General features: G+C 37.3%; 1 protein-coding gene across 3 annotated transcripts in view; it reads right to left on the bottom strand.

The window, feature by feature from the left end:
• PRKG1 (protein kinase cGMP-dependent 1) overlaps positions 1-21,934 on the bottom strand; it is a 1,363,231-nt gene that overhangs the window by 861,290 nt on the left and 480,007 nt on the right.

The following is a 21,934-nucleotide window of genomic DNA, read 5'->3' as shown; positions in this document are numbered from 1 at the left end:
TTGGTCTATCCATCATTTTTGTACCAGTACCAAGCTGTTTTGATTATAACTACCTGTAGTATGTCTTGAAATCTGGTATTGTGATGCCTCGGGCTTTGTTTTTGTTGTATAAGATTGCTTTAGCTATTAGGGGTCTCACGTGTTTCCATATGAATTTCAACTTCATTTTTTCTACATTTGAGATGAATGTCCTTGGTATTTTGATTAATATTGCATTTTAATTTTTAATATTGCATATTAAATTCTGTAAATTGCTTCCAGTAGTATGGACATTTTGATGATATTGATCCTTCTAATCCATGAACATGGAAGACTTTTCCACTTTTTTGTATCTTCTTCTATTACTTTCTTTGAAGTTTTGTAATTCTCATCATAGAGATCATTGAAATCCTTGGTTAAATTTATTCCAAGGTATTTAAATTTTTTTGCAGCTATTGTAAGTGGGATTGATCTTATAGATTCTTTCTCAGCCATGGCATTTTCTATGTATACAAAGGCTGTTGATTTTTTTCGAGTTGATTCTATATCCTGCCACTCTATCAAACTCTATGAGTTCCAATAGTCTCTTAGGGAAGTATTTAGGAACCCCTATATACAAAATCATGTCATCTGTAAACACGGATAGTTTGACTCCCTCCTTCCCAATTTTTATCCATTTGATTTCTTTTACCTATTGGCTCTGGCTGAAACTTTCAGGACTATATTGAATAGCAGTGTTGAGACTGGGCATCTTTGTCTGCTTTTGGATCTCAGAGGGAATGCTTCCAACTCCTCTCCATTAAATAGGATGCTGGACACGGGCTTGTCATCAACTGCCTTGATTGTGTTGACAAATGTTCCTTCTATATCCAATTTGCTTAGAGTTTTCATAATGAAAGGGTACTGCATTTTATCAAATACTTTGTCTGCAACTATTGAGATAACCATATGGTTTTTATTCTTCAGTGTTAATGTGATGTGTCACATTGATAAATTTGTGAATATTGAACCATTCCTGTTCAGGGATAAATCCCACATGGTTCAGGTGAATGATCTTTCTGATGTGTTGTTGGATTTAATTGGCTAATATTTTGTTGAGGATTTTTGCATCTATGTTCACCAGGGAAATTGGTCTGTAGCTCTCTTTCTCTGTTATATCATTTTTTAGGTTTAGGAATTAAGGTGCTGCTGGCTTTACAGGATAAATTTGAGAGGATTGTCTCCCTTTCAACTGTTTAGAATAGCTTGAGAAGGATCAGAAGTAGAGCAGCCAAGGCTCAAACTGACATCTACATGGGATGCTGACGCTTCAGGCCAGGGTGTTAACCTGCTGTGCCATAGCACTGGCACCATTTTTAGTCTTTGAGATAATATATTTTTATTTAAAATTACAATCAAGGGCTTAATGCTCCACTAAACAAAGAGATCAATAAGTACAATGTGAAAAAGACCATGATTTAGCAATAATATAGGTAAGAGCTAAAAACAACAATCCAATGGAAAGACGACTATTAAACTCACTTTTCCTCTTTTTACACATACACACACACACACACACACACACAAAATCTTCCCATCTGCAGATTGACTCCCTGCATGTCTGCACCAGCCAGGTCTGTGTCAGGCTGCAGCTAGAAGCCAGGAACCCAAATACATGGGCTATCTTCTACTGCTTTCACAGATGCATTAGCAGAAAGCAGGATCAGAAGCAACATAGCCAGGACTTGTACCAGCACTCTGATATGGGGTGCCATTTTGCAAACAGCAACCTAACCTGATGTGTCACAATGTCAACCCACATATATATGTATATGAATGTATGTATAAATATACATACACAAACACACATATCTTTAAAGTTTTATTTATTTCAAAGGCAGAATGACACACACACACATTTTCCATCCATTGATTCAGTCCCCAAACACCTGCAAAGGTAGGGCTGAGCCAAGACAAAACCAGGAACCATGAAATCCATCTTGGTGACAGAGACCCAAGTACTTGGGCCATCATCTATGGCCTCCCAAACATATTAGCAGTAAGCTGGATCGGAAGTAGAGGTGTGATTCAATCCCAGAACTCCAGTACATGATGTAGTTGTCCCATGCAGCAGCTCAACCCAGTATACCTGTACTCTTGTACTCTTCCTCTTTTTAATTCAATCTAGATTTATTTAAGCAATTTTTGTAAAAACCACAGTTCTGAGGTGCTATTTGTTTTCAAACATTTATTGAGATAAAATATTAAATATTAAAAAATTAAAATTTAATCTATGCATTAGTGCTGAATGATCTATCAGAGAACAGTTTTACCCTGAAAATTATTCCATTTAAACATTACCAAAAGAGAAAAATTCATCAGCAATGAGAATATAACTCCACAAAGTGTGTAATCATTTTGGTTGAACTATGTATATGGAACCCCTCATTGAGTACAGAAGCTATTCAGCAATGAATAAATTCAAGAACACAAAATGTTTGGGGAAAGTTACTTACACAAGTAGAGCCAATCAAATATTCCTGTTTCTCATGATCTACTTCTTGACTTCTAGAAAGAAACTCTTCCTCTTAATAGGCACATCAAAACCAGTCTAGTAAATCTGTTTTTCTTTATATTTCATGTGTTTCCCATAAAATTTTCAGCAGGAAGTCAATTCCCCTAGAAATTTTATCTGCCACTCAAAAATGGGAGACAGCCCAAGTTATAACATAGAAATTAATCATCTGAAGTCAGACCAGGAATTGAGTTCTTGATCTCTTTTATCTGTTCCTTACTAGTTATATGACCATGGGCAAGTTGCTTAACTTATTTATGACTCACTTTCTTTGTTGGTAAAATGGATAACATAAAAACACCAATGTCATTTTGTGGTTGTTAAAATTATTATTATTTTTTTTTTTTTGACAGGCAGAGTGGACAGTGAGAGAGAGAGACAGAGAGAAAGATCTTCCTTTGCCGTTGGTTCACCCTCCAATGGCCGCCGCGGCCGGCGCGCTGTGGCCGGCACACCGCGCTGATCCGATGGCAGGAGCCAGGTGCCAGGTGCTTTTCCTGGTCTCCCATGGGGTGCAGGGCCCAAGCACCTGGGCCATCCTCCACTGCACTCCCTGGCCACAGCAGAGAGCTGGCCTGGAAGAGGGGCAACCGGGACAGAATCCGGCGCCCCAACCGGGACTAGAACCCGGTGTGCCGCTAGGCGGAGGATTAGCCTAGTGAGCCGCGGCGCCGGCCCGGTTGTTAAAATTAAATTAAATCAAGTTGATAAACCGTTTAGCGGTGTCGGACACACAACAAATGCTCACTAAATGCTTACTTTTATTATTATACTTTTTATTATATGTATTTCCTATCATTTAAAGATCTAATTTATTATATTATATTGAAGCATAACATTGTATATACTATTATAGAAATGAACTGAGGTCTCCATGCAGAATAGATTTTTTTTTTTTTTAAATTGTGGAAGAGTTAGCTTTCAGATGTTTTCTCTAAACAGGAGGTTGAGGAGAAAACTTCTGAGTTCAAATCAGTATCATACACAAAGAACAAAAATGAAGCTCAAGAAATCACGTTGATCTACTTGGCATAGCACAATGTTTTTGTACTCTTCTCCAGTCCCCGGTGTCCAGCCAACAACTGAGGTCATGTTGCCTTGCCTACTACAGTCTTGTGGTGGCAGCTCCCAAAAATAATCTAATAACTTTCTACTGTACTTTAGAATCCTCTTGATCTAAATCTTATAACATCAATTATATTAATAGACCTAAGAGCAAAATGAATAATGCCTAGAGAACTTCCATAAATAAATGATTTTCCATAAGTCTGATTCTTTCTCTTTGGTTTTGACAGTTTTCAGAGGAAAAAGAGGAACATCAGGACTATTGTTTTAGCTCAGTGGTTTTCTTAAAGGAAATCTTTGGACTCACCACATCAGAACTCATTTACAAAATTCAGATATCCCTCCAGCACCATGACCAACATACTCAATTCTGTTACCCTTTCCATCTCTAAAAGTCCATGCTTATGTAACACATATTTCAACTTATGAACAATTAATCTTGTAACTCATTATGTTTCTTGTTCTCATATGACCCCTACAAGAATCACAGCTAGAGCAGGATCAAACTCTGGGGTTTAAAATTTGAGTCCAAACTTACTTGTGCCTTATTTTATAACTTATTTTCCTGATCTTATTTTATATTTGCCCAATTTTCTCATGAACTTACTTTTGTTGAAAAGGTGGGCATAAGTTTATATATAAATGTATCCTCTCATGTATGAATAATTAATGCTAGTGACAAAAATTACCATACTAATTAGAATAGCTAACTTTTAAATACTTAGGCTGTGGTTGAGAAACAGCAATTTAGATATGAAATACTGTTTTAAGGTTAAGGTAAACACCAGAGGTTCAATATATTCACAGTAGCCAAGTAAAGGATCCACTATCATAAAATAAATGACAAAGACTCCAAAAACACTGCATTGTTTAATGAATTGAATGTCCTAAATGATAAGCAGAAACACAGTGGTGTACCTCGCTATCCTAAGTCATATTTTGATCACTTCTATTTCCTTATGCCTACTGTGTGGATAGAGAGTAATTAGGGAGGTGGCACAGACTGGTTGCTAAAAATAAAGTTAGGTATACACATGGCATTAATCAGAGTTCTTTCATTGACATCTGGAAATATCCAAATTTTCTAAGAGTCCAATAACAAGAGCTATTGATGTGAAATTGGTTAATATGCTTCAAGGCTGCACATCTGTCTTTTTCTGTCTCCTCCCCTCTTTCTTTCTGCTTTTCTGCTTGTCAATTCTTTTTTATGTTCCACAAGAGAAAACATACATTTCTTCAGAAAACAAGAGAAAAAGGAAGACTTAGTCAAAAGGCTACTGCACACAGCCAGTGACTCTGAATCCCACTGATCAACCTCCTTTACAGCATTAGGGCCTTCAGGAAGCCACTCCTCCAGTGTTACCCTACATGGGGGGGTTGCTTTCACAACTCCTGGGATTGGTTTTAACTTATTCTACATGCATAGAAAGTAAGTAGACCTTGAGGGAATGAGAGGGATACATGATAAAATAAACAAGGGAAATGTCAGATTAACTCTATCTATAGCATGCTTTAGCCAGAGGCTTATTATGCAAACATAAGAAAAATTAAGCTCGCAGGTTTTTATATAGTTATAATTTGCTAGGTAAGCTTAGGAATGCATTTTAATGAATTATTTCAGGTTATCATTGATTAATGTGATTTCTATTTCTTTAAAGAAATAGAAGAGATTCATTAGCATTTATTCATGACCATTTTCAATTAATTTCTTTCTCAAATGTGTTAGATTTCAAATCAAAGATTTTTTTAAAAAGAGTAGCAAAAAGTAATTTTTAGAACATCTTAGCAAAGTTCTAGACTTTTTCTATTATTTTCCCTGACTAAGCTTAACAGTTGCCAGGGGCCATTAGAACTATTATATGGGAAACTAATTCTCCAAAATGTTGTTAATCTAAATATTCTACTTCTGCTTCCTTTCTTATTTTTTTAAAGTAATATTATATTGGCATAATTTTCATTCTGCCCACTTGCCACTATCTCTATTGGAAAGAAATGTAAAGAAAGATTCAAATCACTTTAATTTGGATTTTTGCTAAATTGCTAAAGTTGTTTGCATGAAAGATGTTGAAACAGTTGGCTAAAGTGAGGTTTAAAAAGCTATTTATAGTTTCATTTGTCTCTTTTATCACTCCTGCCAGGCCATGAATAATTGAAAGATGCGTCACAGTAATTTGAATGCATTTTTAATTCTACTTCAGGTACCATATGCCCATTTACGATATGGAATGGGCTGAGTCATAAGTCTCAAATCTTGTCACTTTGAGCAGCCATCAATCTCCCTTCTGGTTTTTGGCATCACTATACATGTACCATCTCTGGAAGATGCTAAGTGTCAAAGTATTCATTCTAAAACGTGTGTTTCTGATTCAGTAGGCTCTATAAATAAAAAAAAAAACGAGTGTACATGGAAACCCACAATTTCCTGACTTTGTCTATCTTTATGGGTTTTTCGTTAACCTCTGCCTTTGTGCCAAAAGAACTTACATTAATGATCAGTTCAGAGATTACAGGGAGTCAGAAACAGAATGGCTGGCAATAACGTAACTATGAACCCTATGTTCATCCCAACAGTCTTGGATGGACACTTTTCAGACTCTTAAAGGGAGACAGGTGTTATATCAAAGGTCCCATCTAGACAAGACCTCCCTTCTTTTTCCTCTAATCTGTTTGCTGACACTTTTACTATGTTGTAGGTTAGAGACTAGAGTTTGTGCCTTAAGTATTCTCTCAAAAGGGTTTCTGTGGTTGCTGGATTCAACAGGACCTTTCAGTGTTCTGGTGGCTAAGTTGTGCTGTCTCCAGCATGAATGCATATGCCTCTGAGACATGAAATTTACCTGTGGATCTGCTTTCTTAGTGGATAAGGGATACTGTCAAATCAGACCTGCCTTGCAATGTCACTTTAGATTGGGGGTGCTGTCACTTGAGAAGGAAAGTAGAAATTGACAAGGGCTGCTCTAAGGGTTACCAGAGAGAAAAGCCATCCAATTCCCGGGGATAGATTATACATATAGATATCACCCTTAAACTTGTACTTTCTGTCAGTCACTTCTTTATGTCTTCCTTAAGTCGGTATAACAAGGAAAAGAAGGGCATCTCTGAGGTTCAGGTTTACTCTTGAGTTAAAGAATGGCATTGTGTTAGTGTCTATCAGTTGTTTAAGACTGCTTGCAACTCTGAATGGATAGTTTTTCTGGATATGGACTTGTGCCCTATAGATGATGTGTTAGCTCTTCACAGGATTAATCTTGTTGTCTGAAGAATCATTCTTTGGTCACTAAATATTTGTCTATGATGAACTTTGCTATTTTAGTACCATGCTTTCCTTTCAATGTTAGTTTTTCTACTTCTATGTGTCTATTTATCTTGTCATTAGTTTCTGATTACACTACAAGTAAGGAAGGGTTATTTTTCCTAATCAATTTATGTATCCATAGTTTCCACGGTCATCAAGTTCTATAATATTCTAGTTAAGACCAAGCTATCCACTCAATGAATTCATTTTCCTTTGATATCATCATAGCGATAATTCTTACAGGGAGAATAAATGTTCTAGCTATCTAAAGGGAATGAACAGAAGCTGAGGTATAAGAAGCTCATTAAGATTAAAGCTGCATGAATGAAGACCTTAGTTTCTCCCCCTTCAATTAGGAAAATTGGATCTTCCTTCTGGTCATAACTGCAATAAACATATTTGACATATTTGTTTACAATATACATAGTATATAAAATAATCACAGTTACCTTTGTCACAACTTGGGGGATTTCCTTGGCAATGAGACAATCAAAAATATAAATGATCTATCCAGAACTAGAGCTCTCATTTATGCAAAGATGGAGGGAGGGAATGGGAACAGAAAGAGATAGTCAACATGTACATTAAATATCTGAACTTCACTTTGTTTTGTTGAATTCCTAATTTTGAAGTCCTAGGGCGTTTGTAGATATTGCCACAAAATACTACAAATAAACAGACTGAAAGTTAAGTAATTTTGGTATTTGGATATAGAGAATCATCAGAATGAGATTTTGGAATGAGCAACCTACATTGTAGCACTTCAGGCCCTGGAGATGTGTAAGGAAAAGAGAGTATCCCAAGCCTACTGTATATGAGTCAAACATTTATCTGACAATGAACAGGATGCCAGGATTTCACAATGTGCTTCTCTGGCATCACAATTCATAATCTTTCTATACATGTTTTGAACTTCTAGTTCTTTAGAGTATACAGAAGGCATTAGGTAAGTGTTTAAATACCGATTTCAATTTCTGCTAGTAAGAAAAATTAGATAATTAATACAAGAGACATGCACACATAGAAAGAAAAAGAAATCAGACCAATCACTCCTTGAATATATCAGTTTAACAGATAATAATTGTCTTAATTAAGTCAAGTGAACTAAGCTTAATTCCAGCTATGTACAATACATTCCTGCTTTTTAATAACAGATACCTTCTATTAGCCTAAACAATGAATGGCTATTTCTGCAGTTCCCACTGTCAGACTTGTGGACAGGTATCATGTGATTGTTTTTATTTTGTTTTAATATTAAGCATGGGAGTATTTATGATGTAACACAATGGGTCTCTACTGAAGGTAACTGCCCCTCAGGGTACATCTGACAATATCTGGAGACATTTTTGGTTATCACAACTTGGGAGATTTCCTGACATCTAATGGGTAGACATTGGGGATGTTGCTGAACATTCTACGCACAGGACTCCACTCCCATGACAAAGAATTGTGCAGTTCAAAATGCCAATGATGTCAGAGCAGAGAAATCGGATATAAACTATATCCATTCATGTGCACAATGCTCTACATTTCAACATAAAAGTGTAACCTACCTTACACCCTATTTTCACTTTAACATCCTTTAATGTAAATTGCCAGCTAAATGAAAGGTAACACCAGGTTGTAATAGTTAAGTAAACTAGGTGGCCACTGAACTCAATAAAGCTAAGCCATGCATGAAACTACCTTTCTGAATAATTCCTCCAGTGTATGTCTCTTTAAACAGAAACACAGACATTTTAGGTAAGACTTATAAGAATATCCTATTGCTATTAAATGCCATTCTCAGGGCTGGCATTGTGGCTTACTGTGTTGAGCTGCTGTCTGCAATAGTGGCATGCCATTTGGGTGCCATGAGTATCACATATGCGGGTTGAACATGTTGAGTCACCAGCATTCCATATGGGTGTCAGTTTGAGTCCTAATTGCTCCATTTCCTATTCAGCTCAGTTATAATGTACTTGGGTCATCTTGTGCTGCTTTCCCCAGGCCTTGGGCCCCTGCATCCCACCTGAGAGACATGGATGAAGCTCCAGGCTCCTGGCTTTGGTTTGTCCCACCCTTGTTCATTGTGGCCATTTGGGGAATGAATGGGCAGATGGTAGATATGCTCACTTGCTCTCTCTCTCTCTCTCTCTCTCTCTCTGTAATTCTGCCTTCCAAATAAAAAATAACTCAAAAAAAGAGAATATCATTCTTTTTCCAAGCACACTTTATAATTTCAGATCCTGGCTCATCAGTGTCTGGTTACTGGCTCTTAGGTAAGTTATTTAATGATCCATGCCTCCATTAACTCATTACATATTTGAGATAACCGTATCTTACAGGGTTATGAAAAATGAACTAGATAATATATTTGGCACTCTGAGGCTAGAAGGAGGGAGGGAGGGAAGGAGGGAGGGAGGGAGGGAAGGGAGAGAGAGAGAGAGAGAGAGAGAGAGAGAGAGAATCTTCCAGCTGCTGGTTCAGTCTCCAAATGGCTGCAACAGCCAGGGTTGGGCAAGACTGAAATCAGGAGCCAGGAGCTTCATCTGGGATTCCCACATGGGTGCAGGGGCCTAAGCACTTGGGCCATCTTCTGCTGCTCTCCCAGAAGCATTAGCAGGGAGCTGGATTGGAAGTGGAGCAACTGGAACTTGAACCAGCACCCATATGGGATGCTGATGTCGCAGGCAGCAGCTTAATCTGCTGCACCACAAGCCGGCCCCAGGAGTAGTTACTAGAGAGGAAAATTTTCTTTCTTCTTTTCTTTTTGAAAAATACCTTAAGAGGGTTGTTTTTTGTTGTTGTTTTAAGATTTATTTTGAAAGAGTTACGGAGATAGAAGGAGAGACAAACAGATCTTCATCTGTTGGTTAGTTTCCTAGATGGCCAAGAGCTAGAAGCTTCATTCAGGTTTCCCATATGAGTGGCAGGGGTCCAAACACTTGGGCCATCCCCTGCTGCTTTTCCTAGGACATTAGCAGGGACCTGGATTGTAAGAAGAGCAGCTGGGACAGGAACCAGTGCACATATGGCATCATAGGCAATGGCTTTACTCGCTAAGCCAAATGTTGGCCCCAAAATGTTAAGGAAATAAAGAAAAATCCTTGGGTCACGGTTTATAAAACCATGACTAGGAAATAGCAGAATGGAACATGAGCAGATGTAGTAAAGGAAAAAAAGGAGAGGATGAAAATCTAGAGCTTGTAGAGAAAGAAGCCAGTGGGAAAGAATTTTTTTTTAAGATTTATGTATTATTTATTTGAAAAACAAAGCAAAAGAGAGTGAGAGGCAGAAAGAGGGATGCTTTACTCAGTGGTTCACTCTTTAACTGGCTGCAACAATCAAGGCTGGGCCAGGCTAAAGATAGGAGTTAGGAACTCCTTCTGAGTCTCCTACATGAGTGACAGGAACTCAAGTAAATGAGCCATCATCTGCTGGCTTTCCAGGCACACTGGCAGAGAGCTGGATTAGAAGTAACATAGCCAAGACTTGAACAGGCACTCAACATAGGATGTGGGCGTCACAAGCAGCAGTTTAACCAACTGTGCCACAACTCTGGCCTCTGCAGCAAAATCTTACATGGGAGATGCTAGAGATTTTAAAGCATATGAATGTCTAATATACAATATTCTATTGCTTTGCTGCGAGAATGGATGTCCTACCCCTCTCTCCAAATGATGTGCAGTTTGCTTCACAATAATTTCTTGTGTGAAGTGTATGAGGGGAGAAAAAACAGAGAAAATATCCATTGCTTGAATATGCTGACGAACAAAGGGGCTAAGATTTGAAGGGTAGCAACGGCAAGTTGGAGAGAAGGAGATGTGGGGTAATCTGTAAAGTATGTAATTAGGAAAACCTTAGGACTCAGGAACTTTCAAGTATCTTGGGAAAAGGCACCAGCTGTTTCGCAGGTTGTCAAAAAGGTACTTAACTCAATTTTCCCTAAAGTTTCAGGCTACAAAAAAAATGGATACTGCCAACAAAGGGGTACTCCTTTAAACAGATATGGCTCCTTTCCCAAGATGAATTGACACCTTTTTTGGCTTCTTATTTAAGAATTATTTTATTTATTTGAAAGACAGAGTTACAGAGAGATAGAGAGATCTTCCATTCTGCTGGTTCACTCCCCAGGTGACCACAATAGCCAGAGCTGAGCTGATCTGACGACAGGAGCCAGGAGCCTCCTCCAGGTCTCCAACATGGGTGCAGGGGCCCAAGGATTTAGGCCATCCTCTGCTGCTTTCCCAGGCCATAGCAGAGAGCTGGACCAGAAGTGGAGCAGCCGGGACATGAACCAGCGCCCATATGGGATGCTGGCACTGCAGGCTGGGGCTTTAACCCACTGCGCCATAGTGCCGTCCCCTTTGTGGTGATTCTTATGAGGGACAAAAGGGAAGTGTTTCGATATCAGAAGTTTTCTGGTCCTCACTGCTGTTAGACACACCAACCCTTTTGCTACTCAGTTTCTGCACCAGTGTAATGGAGAATTAACTCTTCACTTCACAGGATTAGCATGTGAACTGTATGTGAAGGAGCTTGGTGTGCGATAAAGCTATCTGTAAATATTATTATATTAATTGAGAGGGACACTCTCTTCATTCCTGCAGTGTCTATAAACAGTAGGAAGTTAATAAATAGAAGATAAATTGGACACTTTGTTAAAATGACCACTCCTGTGACCATGCTGTGTGATAGTCTTAGGATTGCCTTTCAATCATATTACCTACGTAGTGCAGACGAAGGAAAACTAATGATGGAAAGTGTCAACCTCCCAATTGACTTTTTGAAAGCACACCTGTGCTGTATCACCCATTGGTACATTCCTACCATGAGAAGTTTTACCTGACAGTTTAAAACATTGCCACTTGATGAAATGTACTTTTTTTTCATATTATACGAGATTAGGATTCTCCAGAGTGTACAAAAAGCACTATCTACTTTCATATTTTAAAAGTGAAGCACAGAAAAAAAGCAAATAAATAACCAGGTACCCCACAGAATACACTAGACATCCATAAAAAGATGATAAAGAATGCCTTGAACTTATTTTCTCTAAAGCAGTCGTATAAATGGATTTAAAGTTACTACTCACATAGAAAATGATGAGAGCTTTGTTCTCTGATACCATTGAGGAGAGACCAAGGAAAAATAAGGATAATATTTTAATAAGAGAAACTGGGGTGATTAAAAAAAACTGATGGGCACCCCCCCTGTGGGCTCTCGAGGAAAAGCGTAAAATGAGGTAATGCATAAAGGGGAGCTTCACAAATAATTCCACCCAAACAAAATGAACAGAACAGCCGAATTCATAGCATAGAGATCGGAAGTGATAGGGCTGCCTCGTGCTGGGAGGAATGGAAACATTGGGGTATGATGGCAAAGGGGTACAAGAATTTTTTGAGAGCAATGAACATGTTCAAAATTTGCCAGTGGTAAGTCATCACTATTTTGTATATATACTGAAAAGCACTGAATACTATAAATAGGTAAACTGTATGGCATGTGATTTATAGCTCAATAAAACTGTTTAAAAATGGAGATTTAGGGACCAGCACTGTGGCACAGTGGGTAAAGCCCTGGCCTCCAACACCAGTATCCCATATGGGTGCTGGTTCGAGTCCTGACTGCTTCACTTTCGATCCAGCTCTCTGCTATGGCCTGGGAAAGTAGTAGAAGATGGCCCAAGTCCTTGGGCCCCTGCACTAATGTGGGAGACTTGGAAGAAGCTCCTGGCTCCTGACTTCAGATCAGCACAGCTCCAGCCATTGCGACTATTTAGGGAGTGAACCAGCAGGTGGAAGACCTCCCTCCCTCCCTCCTTCTTTCCCCCTCTCTCCCTCTGCCTCTCCTCCTCTCTATGTATAAGTCTGACTTTCAAATTAATAAATCCTTTATAAAAACAGGGATTTAGCACAGGCACATAGAAATTGCTTAATTATAAATTATAAGATTAGACTGTTATAGCATCATACTACCCTTTATGAGAATGTTTAAGTATCAACAATACTTTGGCTCTCAACCTATATCCAATAACCTTCATTCTACTCCCTTGAGGAGAGCCATTTCAGAACCTATCCCTATTTGTAACCTTATTTTCCTTCCAAAATTACCATTCATCCCTTACAACTTCTCTCTATGACAAAGAACACCAAATTATTTTTTATAAGTATGTAATTGATAATGCAAATACTTCTTATTGGAATATATTTAATCAACCCAACAATATTCTTTTTTGAACCAAAACTGTGTCAGAAGCCCTGGGAAACAACAAAGGACACAGCTTCTCTCCTGGATTTTCTGCTATCAAACTTCACTGCAAAGGGAACAGAACCATTCCCTGAATATTATTCTTTTGGTCTCTTGGGTTTGTTCCTTATTGTTGAAATAAAATTTATTTAGAGTACTAGCTTTCTGGTCCTTCCTTACCACTGATAAATATGATTAATGGCCCCAGAATTTTTCTGAGAAAGAAAAAAGGAATTTTTTAAAAATTTAGTCTAATTTGTTAGAGTATTTATTAGAAGGCCAGTATCATGGATTCTATCTAATTGCCTGCCAACTAATTTGAATAGTGCCCTGGCTATATGCCTGCCCTCCCACCTTAGAGTTACTTTATTAATATGTCTTTGGTCAAAGAAGGGAAAGGGGAACGTATGGTTCTATCAGCACAAATTCAATAACACTAAAAATGAAAATATAAACAAACTGGAAATACTACTTAACTGGAAGCTATAAAACAATCACAGATGTTAAAAAATCATTTGTCTTAACGTATTTATGTTAATCACCCATCTAGCCTACTGCTGATGAAATTTTTATAAGGAAATGCAATAGACTTCAAATAATCAAAAGGATGTGGAGTTCTACCTAGACTTAAGCAAAGAATTTAAGAAACTGATTCCTATAGAGAAATACTATGCTCAATAACTTAGCACCACTCATGAATAATGTTTTCCTATCTAAAAATGTTCTGAATTGTATCTTTTGAATTCCAGCTACTCTAAATTGTATGAACATCCATATTCCTTTTTCAGTTTATCCAGATTTTAGTCTGACCAATGACTCATATCCAGCACAGATAGAGTTGCGGGTCTGTGTCTTTTTTTCTTCTGCTTAATAAGCTCTTTCCCACCAAATCCATAACCCCAGAGAATTAAATAAAAAAAGGAAAATGCACTTTGCCTCAAGGCAAAGTAATGACTATTAACTTTCTAAATATAAAAAAAAATGTATTTTAAGTTGCAAATTATGAAACTAATGTTAAACTAAAACTGTAATTTCCTTTAATAGAGGTTTTCAGGTAGGAATTGGGATATAAAAATACACCCAACACAAGTAATGTTCTAAGAAAACTCTGGTATTTAATATATTAGAATTCAGGATATAAGCACAGTATAGAAGGCTGTTAATGGAGTGTGGTTTTAAATTATGCTCAAACACTGAGAAAACACACTGCTCTGTACATCATCATAACTTCACAAGGAAAAACAATGTTCAACTTCACTAGCCCTGGGCCTGTATTTTTAATGTTCTCCTAACAGACTTTGAAGTCCTTGGTCTCTATAGGGAAAGTATAACATCATGAAAGGCAGCAGGGGGCCAGTTGACATCTCTGGGATTATAAAGTAAGAATAAAACTAAAGCTCTTCAGTGAGCCCAAGACAAAAGAGCTTACATAAGTCCTTCGCATTTCCCACATATTTTATTCATAACAAAGCACATAAAAATCAGAAGGCTTTTTCTATGCTATCACCACCCTGTGTAAGTGAGAGAACAGTAGAGGCACAGAACTACTTAATTCCATTTTGGGTAGTATGCAAGTTTGACCACAACTAAAATGCAGTTTATGGTTAGTGGAAACCTAAAACAAGTCCTAGGAAATATTGTACCAAAATAACATGAAAAATGCATCATAGCCATCATAGCCATTTATATTAGATAAAACAGCCTGAAAGTCCATTAATAAAATGTCTATTATCCCTCTTTATGTCACTTAGGCTTTTATTTTTGGACATGTAGCATATTTTAATGAATCAGTTTCACATGAAAAATTTTTAGTAAGATCAAAAGACATAGAATACATTTTTCACAAATTCCTCTCTACTGTACATTCATTTTCAAGTAAATGTAAGTAGCAGGGAAGAACAATATCTTCTGACATGTTGACTAGCACAACACTGATAGTTAAAACTAAGATATTCAGGTAGACTGAAAATTAATGTGAGTCAAATAAATTTACAGCAAATCTCCTGGCTTCCTATGTTCGACTTCTGAGACTTTTATTTTTTTGCTTCTTTTAGAAAAATCTTTATTTCAGAATAGTTCTAAATTTACAAAACAAAAATTGTGAGGGAATAATATAAATATCTCACATTAGTAGCTTTGTCATGATTAGTGTATCATTATATTCTTAAAACTATATATATGAAATTGGTTCCTTTTATATAAACAAAAAATTTAATAAAAAATATAGGAAGCCTACTTGGGTTCACTAATTGTGTCTCCAATTTTCTTTTTCAAAATGCCACAGGCCTGTGCCAATCAAAGCTTTTAGTACCTGAGATGATAAAGGCACAGAGAAAAATCTTTGTTGTTGTTGTTGTTATGCATTAGCTGTTTGCTACTTAGAAAATATTACAAGTGGGACTCAATAAATCTATTTGATAAATGAATAAGGATCAGCATCTCCAGCTCTCCAGGCGGAAGGCAGTTACAATCCCAAGAAAGAACCTAGCGGAATTTCAAAGGAAAGTAAAACCCTTCCTGTGGGTATCATGACAGTATTAAAATGAATTAAAAGCAGGGGCAGATGAAAAGCGTCCGGAGATGATCCACTTCCACGGTGAGGCACAGATGCATTTAGAGGCCCAAACCACAGAAAAAAACGGAAGTCTCAACTTGAGAGGAGAACATGAAAATAAACTTGATGAAAGATCCTATGCTTTCAATGGGCAGGAAGCACAGTTTTCAGTCCTGTACTCTCAAAGATAATAGCTTCTGGGTTGAACATTGATTACCTACACATACTAATGAACATCCTTTCATAGTCTACATTTTATGTTCATGTGCTAGAAGAAAAGGAAATGTTCACGAGAATATTATAAATAAATATACTATAGCTTTTTGCAATTCTGCCCAGGCATGTTGCCACCAAGTTTTCCAAAGTAATTGAAACAAGCAACTGAGCTATGACTTCTCAATGAAGAGAACTGGACTAAAATACAAACCCTATGCATTATGTCTAGTTAAAGAGGGAGTGGTAGGAAGAATATAAACATTATATGACAGGAGATACAGGTGAACTGGGAGCAGGAGTTGCAGAGAAGACAAATTGCAAAAAGGTGAGTGGTTTATGGTAGAATAACAAGAAACTGAAAGATAAGAAAGTAAGATACAGTACAGAAAAGAGGAAGGAGCTGAGTTAAGGCAACGATAACAATGTAGGGTGGGCTTTTGGCTCAACTGTGACACTTCTTAAGATGCCCAAGTCCCACATGTCTGATTTCAACTTCCTGCTAATAAAAACCCTCAGAGGCAGTAGTGATTGCTCAAATAATTGGGTTCTTGCCACTCACGTGTTGGCCTGGATTGAGTTCCCAGATCCCAGCTTCAGCCCTGGTGCACTCCAACCCAACCCTGGCCTTTCTAGCTTTTGCACATATTTGGAGCATGAACCAGCAGATGATGGTTCTCCGTCACTCTGTCTCTCTCTCTCTCTCATAGATAAATAATAAAAATAACAACTTAGAATTTATGATTACTTGGAGTTTTGTGTTGATGGTAATAACACTTATACATCATCTGAACATATCAGATTGCAGTCTCTGCAGTGGCACTGTCTGAGCCTCCTTGTGTGCAGAGCCAAAGACTTTACTTGCATTGGTCAAGTGAATGCTTGTGGTCACTGGTACAGTATAGGAGTGGGGTGGTTCTGGGAGTGACATCAGTTACCACCAGGTCCACAATTGCTTGTCTGTTCTCTGAATCCCAAAGATATTTGCTCATTTGGTTTCAAACCCTAACCTGAATTAATACAGGGCTGTTTGTAGCCTTTGACCTAAATTACTATTCATAGATTTTGCTGCAGAAAGTGTTTGGTTACAGGTGGTGCCAGAGACTTGATTGGAGGTTATTAAATAACATTTTCTAAATCTGGAAAATTATAAATTCTCAAATATTTGTTCCAAAGAATTCAGGAAAAGAGATTGAAAATGGGTTCTACTATTTCTTCTTAATGTGGGTGAGTTCTTACTTGAATCACCTACAGAAAAAAAAATGCCTCTTAAGCAAGAAAGTGCTATTATGAATAGGAAATTTATAAATTTAACACATAAAAAAGGCATTTCTTTTCCTCTTGGATTCAAATGTACAATTGCCAAGATAGACCTAAGGCAATGCCAGTGGTAAGGGGGCAATCCTTCCCACAGTGAAAAGACCAAATGGAGAAAGTATGCTAGAACAAAACTATGCAAATGAGCAGAACCTGAATGAAAAGATAAAGACCTAATTTACCAGATAAGGACAGTTCTTTCATTTTAAAATTCAAGATGGCAATGTCCCCTTACATAATTTGGTTTATAGGAAATGTGTAAACTTCATATTCTTAAATCTGGAAAACACTAGTATAAATCTTAAAATGTTTTCTGGAAATCAGTGTATTTTAGAAACTGAAAAAATTATAAAGTTATTCCATAAAATGTTTTGGATGGATCATGGTAAAAATCCACTTATAAAGAGACGGCCAGGAACAAAGAAATATAGGAGCAAGAAGAACTGGATCAAGTATTCCTCGATGAGGACGCCAGAAGAGCAACTTTACCAAGTGAGCTTTCCAGCAAACAAGGAAATGACACAAATACACCAGCTCTTTTTCACTTTATCTATCTAGGAGTAGGAGGAGCACTTTCTAGTGAAAAAAAAAAAAAAAAACATAAAATCTGACTTGGAGTGTTTAGAGAATTCTAGCATGAGCATTACTCTGCAGGAGACTGGCATCTTCAATAGCACATTTACTCACACAAAATTACTCATCATATGAATATTCTGTTATGAAGTACTAACTATCTACCTTTCTTAAACTACTTAAATGAGAAAAAGTTGCAGAATACTGCTAAACTGAAAGAAAATCTAGGACTTTTGTATCAATAAACATTCACCATGGGCCTCCACTTAAGGGCAGGTGCGCTCTTTTGAAAGGCATATCCCTGGTTTCAAGTGTCCAGCACAAAGATGATATATAAACGTTTGCTGATTGATTGAGCAGGGTATAGAGTTTAATATGAAGATATTTCTTTAGAGAGATGAGCGATTCTTTTAACTCTTTTAAAAGTGACTGTTCTGGTGTCGAGGAAGAGCTGCAAGGTTATTTTTAACTTCCTTATGCAGTTAGCATGGCAGGCAGTTTTAGACAGCAGAGAATTATGTGTCCAGTCACACAGGACATTTTAAGACCTATGAGTCTTCCCCAAACATAATGTTATAAAATGTCCTTTTGCTAAAAATACTGGAATCAAGTAATTATCTACTTTTGAATTTTAATGAATAGGCCATCTGTTCATTCAAATTGAAAAAATGAAATTTTTCTACGAATTAACTACTTGATGAGATGTCCCTTGTGACTAAATCTGTTTCACTGTTTCACGTTATATAACTTAAAGGAGACACACAGCATATTACAACATGTATTGTAAGCCAGAGTATGGAAAAATGTTTTTCCTGATCATGTAGTAATTTAGTATCTATTCCTGTGACAGGCTACATTTTATGAAAGACTAATTTTTACTATCATGATTTCTACCAGCATTCTACTAAAATGAATCACTAGAAAGAAAAATTTGTCTGTGTTTACCTGTGATGATTGCGACTAGGCTTTGAAATGCAAACATGCTCTGTTTCAGGGATTATCACCATAGCCACGACTACAACTATCTTCAATCTCCTTATTCTCCATTCCAAAACGCTTGCTTTGTTTCATGTTGCATTCCCCAGTAAGGAAGCCAGTTGTCATGTGGGGCTAGTTAAATGCAAATTAACTAAAACATATAATCCGTTTCCTTATGGATTATATTATATGGATCCATATTCCTTATGTGCAATAGCTACAAGTCAAGTGTTCACATACTACATGTGGCTGACTAATGGCTTCCACACCAGGTAGTGCAGAACACTCCCGTGCATTCACCAAGTTCCATTGGCTGCCACCGCCATATCTTTCTCACGTACCAACACCATTGCTGGAAGAGGTGCTGCTCCCTTCAGTCATGAAAACTAGCTTTTCAGTTCTACTCTCAGCCACATTTATTTCATTTTCAAACCATTCCCAAGATCCCCCCTCCTCCACTGAGTTCTTCTAAATATCACATCTTTCTACATTTGGTTGACTCATCTAATGTCACTTTTAGTTTTTAAAGTTCATGAGAGAAGAAAAGAAAAAACTTATGCATTGTTCTGTAAAATAAAAACAAAATTGGTGGTACTTTATAAATAATGCATTATAGAGGCAGAACTTTGGCAGAACATATGCTTTGTACACCAGCAACTGAAACTTTCATCCTAATTAAAAATGAAAATACTACTGGAATCTGAAAATACGTCTAGGTTATCATAGTAGTAAGCCTGATTTTACAGAAGATAAAGAAAATGCTGCCATTTAGAAATGAGCTTCCTTTGACCTCCCTTCTCATCTAAAGATAAAGGCAGATTCTCTATATATTCAAATGAAACTGAACTAGGACTAAATCATCCCATTTGGACTTATGGATGGCCAAGTTGACACATGTGTGCCCTTTATTGTTAGAAGTCAGAATGGGTTAGGAAAGTAACTCATCTTTTTCCCTTCAGGTTTTGACCTTTGCTTTTGGCTGTGGCTATCACTGCACTTTACATTTCTAATACAGCCACATCCCCCAGCATCCTGCTTAGGCAGAATGATACACTCAATTCTCTGCTAACTTCTCTTTCCAAGCTCCTCAGTGTGAAAGCCCTCCTATTTGTTAACCTTACCCATTTCTCATGTTATCTACAAAGAGTCTTCCAAAAGTTCATTGTGTATTATAGAAAATGTGTATTATAGAAAATGTGTATTATAGAAAAATATGACTAAAGATTTACAAATGCTTTGGCACCAAAATTAATTTCTCAATGACATTTTTTGATGAACTTTAAAAGTACATTTGTATTTCTGGTTACAACATACAACTGGTACAATGGTAGAATGGCTATTCCACTGGTGCTACTCTGTTCCTATACTATCTCTTCTTTTCTGGTCATGGTTCTTTATGCACAAAAGTACTTTTTTCCCTCCAAAGCCACTTTGTCTTCTCTTAATACTATTTATTCTAGCAGGTAATAAGTTCACTCAGTCTATTTTCAGATCAAATTAGTTACTTCTTTGTAAGAAGTTAGTTTTTTTATTAATTAACAGAAGGTAGATGCTTTACTGTTGATTTACTGAGAACTTAAATGTGCAGCAGTCACCAAGTGTTCTCTAGGCACACTACATATAGAACTCTAGGCATCATTACTTATTACTGGACATGGGTTAGGTCAACCAGGGCCTCTAAGAGGTGAGATGCTGACTTTTATTTCTCTTAATCCTCCTCAGATAATTTTCATTTGCTCACAGGCTTGGGTTTAAAGACCAGTGGTACCCATACCATATCTGACAAAACAAAGTAACTACAAATAAAACAGCAAAGCCCAGATTTGGAGGGCTACTGCTGGGGACAAGGCTAGAAGGGACAGCTTCTTTTTTTTGAAAAGAAAAACAAGTTAACCTTCTCTGAAATCACCTCCAACCGAGGATCACATCTTAGTCATGGGAACTACTAACGTTGATGAATTCTGCCCAGGGAAAAAAGCAGTAGGAAAGATTAATGGTTACAGACAAAAAATTTAAATAACTATTAACAAATGTCTTCAAATGATGATGTTCATTTTTTTTTTTTAAATTTTCAGATTGTTTTCTAGGGGTTAGCAAACATTTTCTGTAAAAGACCAGATGGTATTTTAGGTTTTGCAGGCCAGTTTATGTTACATCTATTCAATTCTGCCATTATAGTGGAAAGGAGCCAAAGACAACATATAAATGTATGAGCATGGGTACAATGTAATAAAACTTTATTTATAAAAACAGGCAAAGGGCTAGATCTTGCCTCAGACTACATTGTGCCAATCTCAGCATTAAGGAATGTGTAGGGCATTTCTTTGAAATTCTTCTGATCAACTGTATTTTCTAAAGTTCTCCAGCTTATATACTCTTTTAAAATATTTATTTACTTATTTGAAAGCAGAGTGATGATGGGGGTGGGGAGGGAGATATCTTCCTCCAGTGGTCATTTCCCAAATGACCACAACAGCCAGGTCTGGACCACACCAAAACTGGGAGCCAGGAACGCCATACTTATCTCCCACATGAGTACTTAGGCCACCTTCTTCTGCATTCTTAGGTTCATTAATAGGGAGCTCAATCTGTCACAGAATAGTTGGAACTTGAATTATGGTTCATACAGGATGCCAGTATTTGAAGCAGTGGATTAATCCACTGTGCCACAACTACCCTCCCTCACAACCATTTACTCTGTAACAATATGCCCTTACCACTTCCTCTAAAGAGGAAGACTGCGTTTCTTCAACCTCCATAAATCTGGCCAGGCCCAATAATCACATTGACCCTGAGAATATGGTAAAAGTGATGCTGACCTGACAGCTTCTGCCTCATGCCCAAGTTTCCATATAACTCCATCACCAGTTGACATCTGACTAATATGCACAAGAGGGAGCCCATGCAATAGGCAAGTCTACAGAGACAGAAAATAGATCTTTGATTGCCTGGGGCCAATGAGTAGGAGAGAGAGGATATGGAGGGATGGGGAGAGAAAAGCACAATTTCTACTAATGGTTAGGGAGTTTCCTTTTTGATTGCTGAAAATATTCTAAAACTGACTGTGGTTGCAAAACTCTAACCAAGGAACCATTGGACTGTACAGTATAAATGAGTTTATTACATAATATGTGAATTCTGTATCTCAATGAAGCTGCTTAAAAAGCAATAACAA

The sequence above is a fragment of the Oryctolagus cuniculus genome, chromosome 15 (assembly GCF_964237555.1).
Source record: "Oryctolagus cuniculus chromosome 15, mOryCun1.1, whole genome shotgun sequence".
In the NCBI taxonomy this organism is placed as follows: domain Eukaryota; kingdom Metazoa; phylum Chordata; class Mammalia; order Lagomorpha; family Leporidae; genus Oryctolagus; species Oryctolagus cuniculus.
Note: the sequence above shows the minus strand (reverse complement) of the source record. Positions and strands in the feature narration are given on the sequence as shown.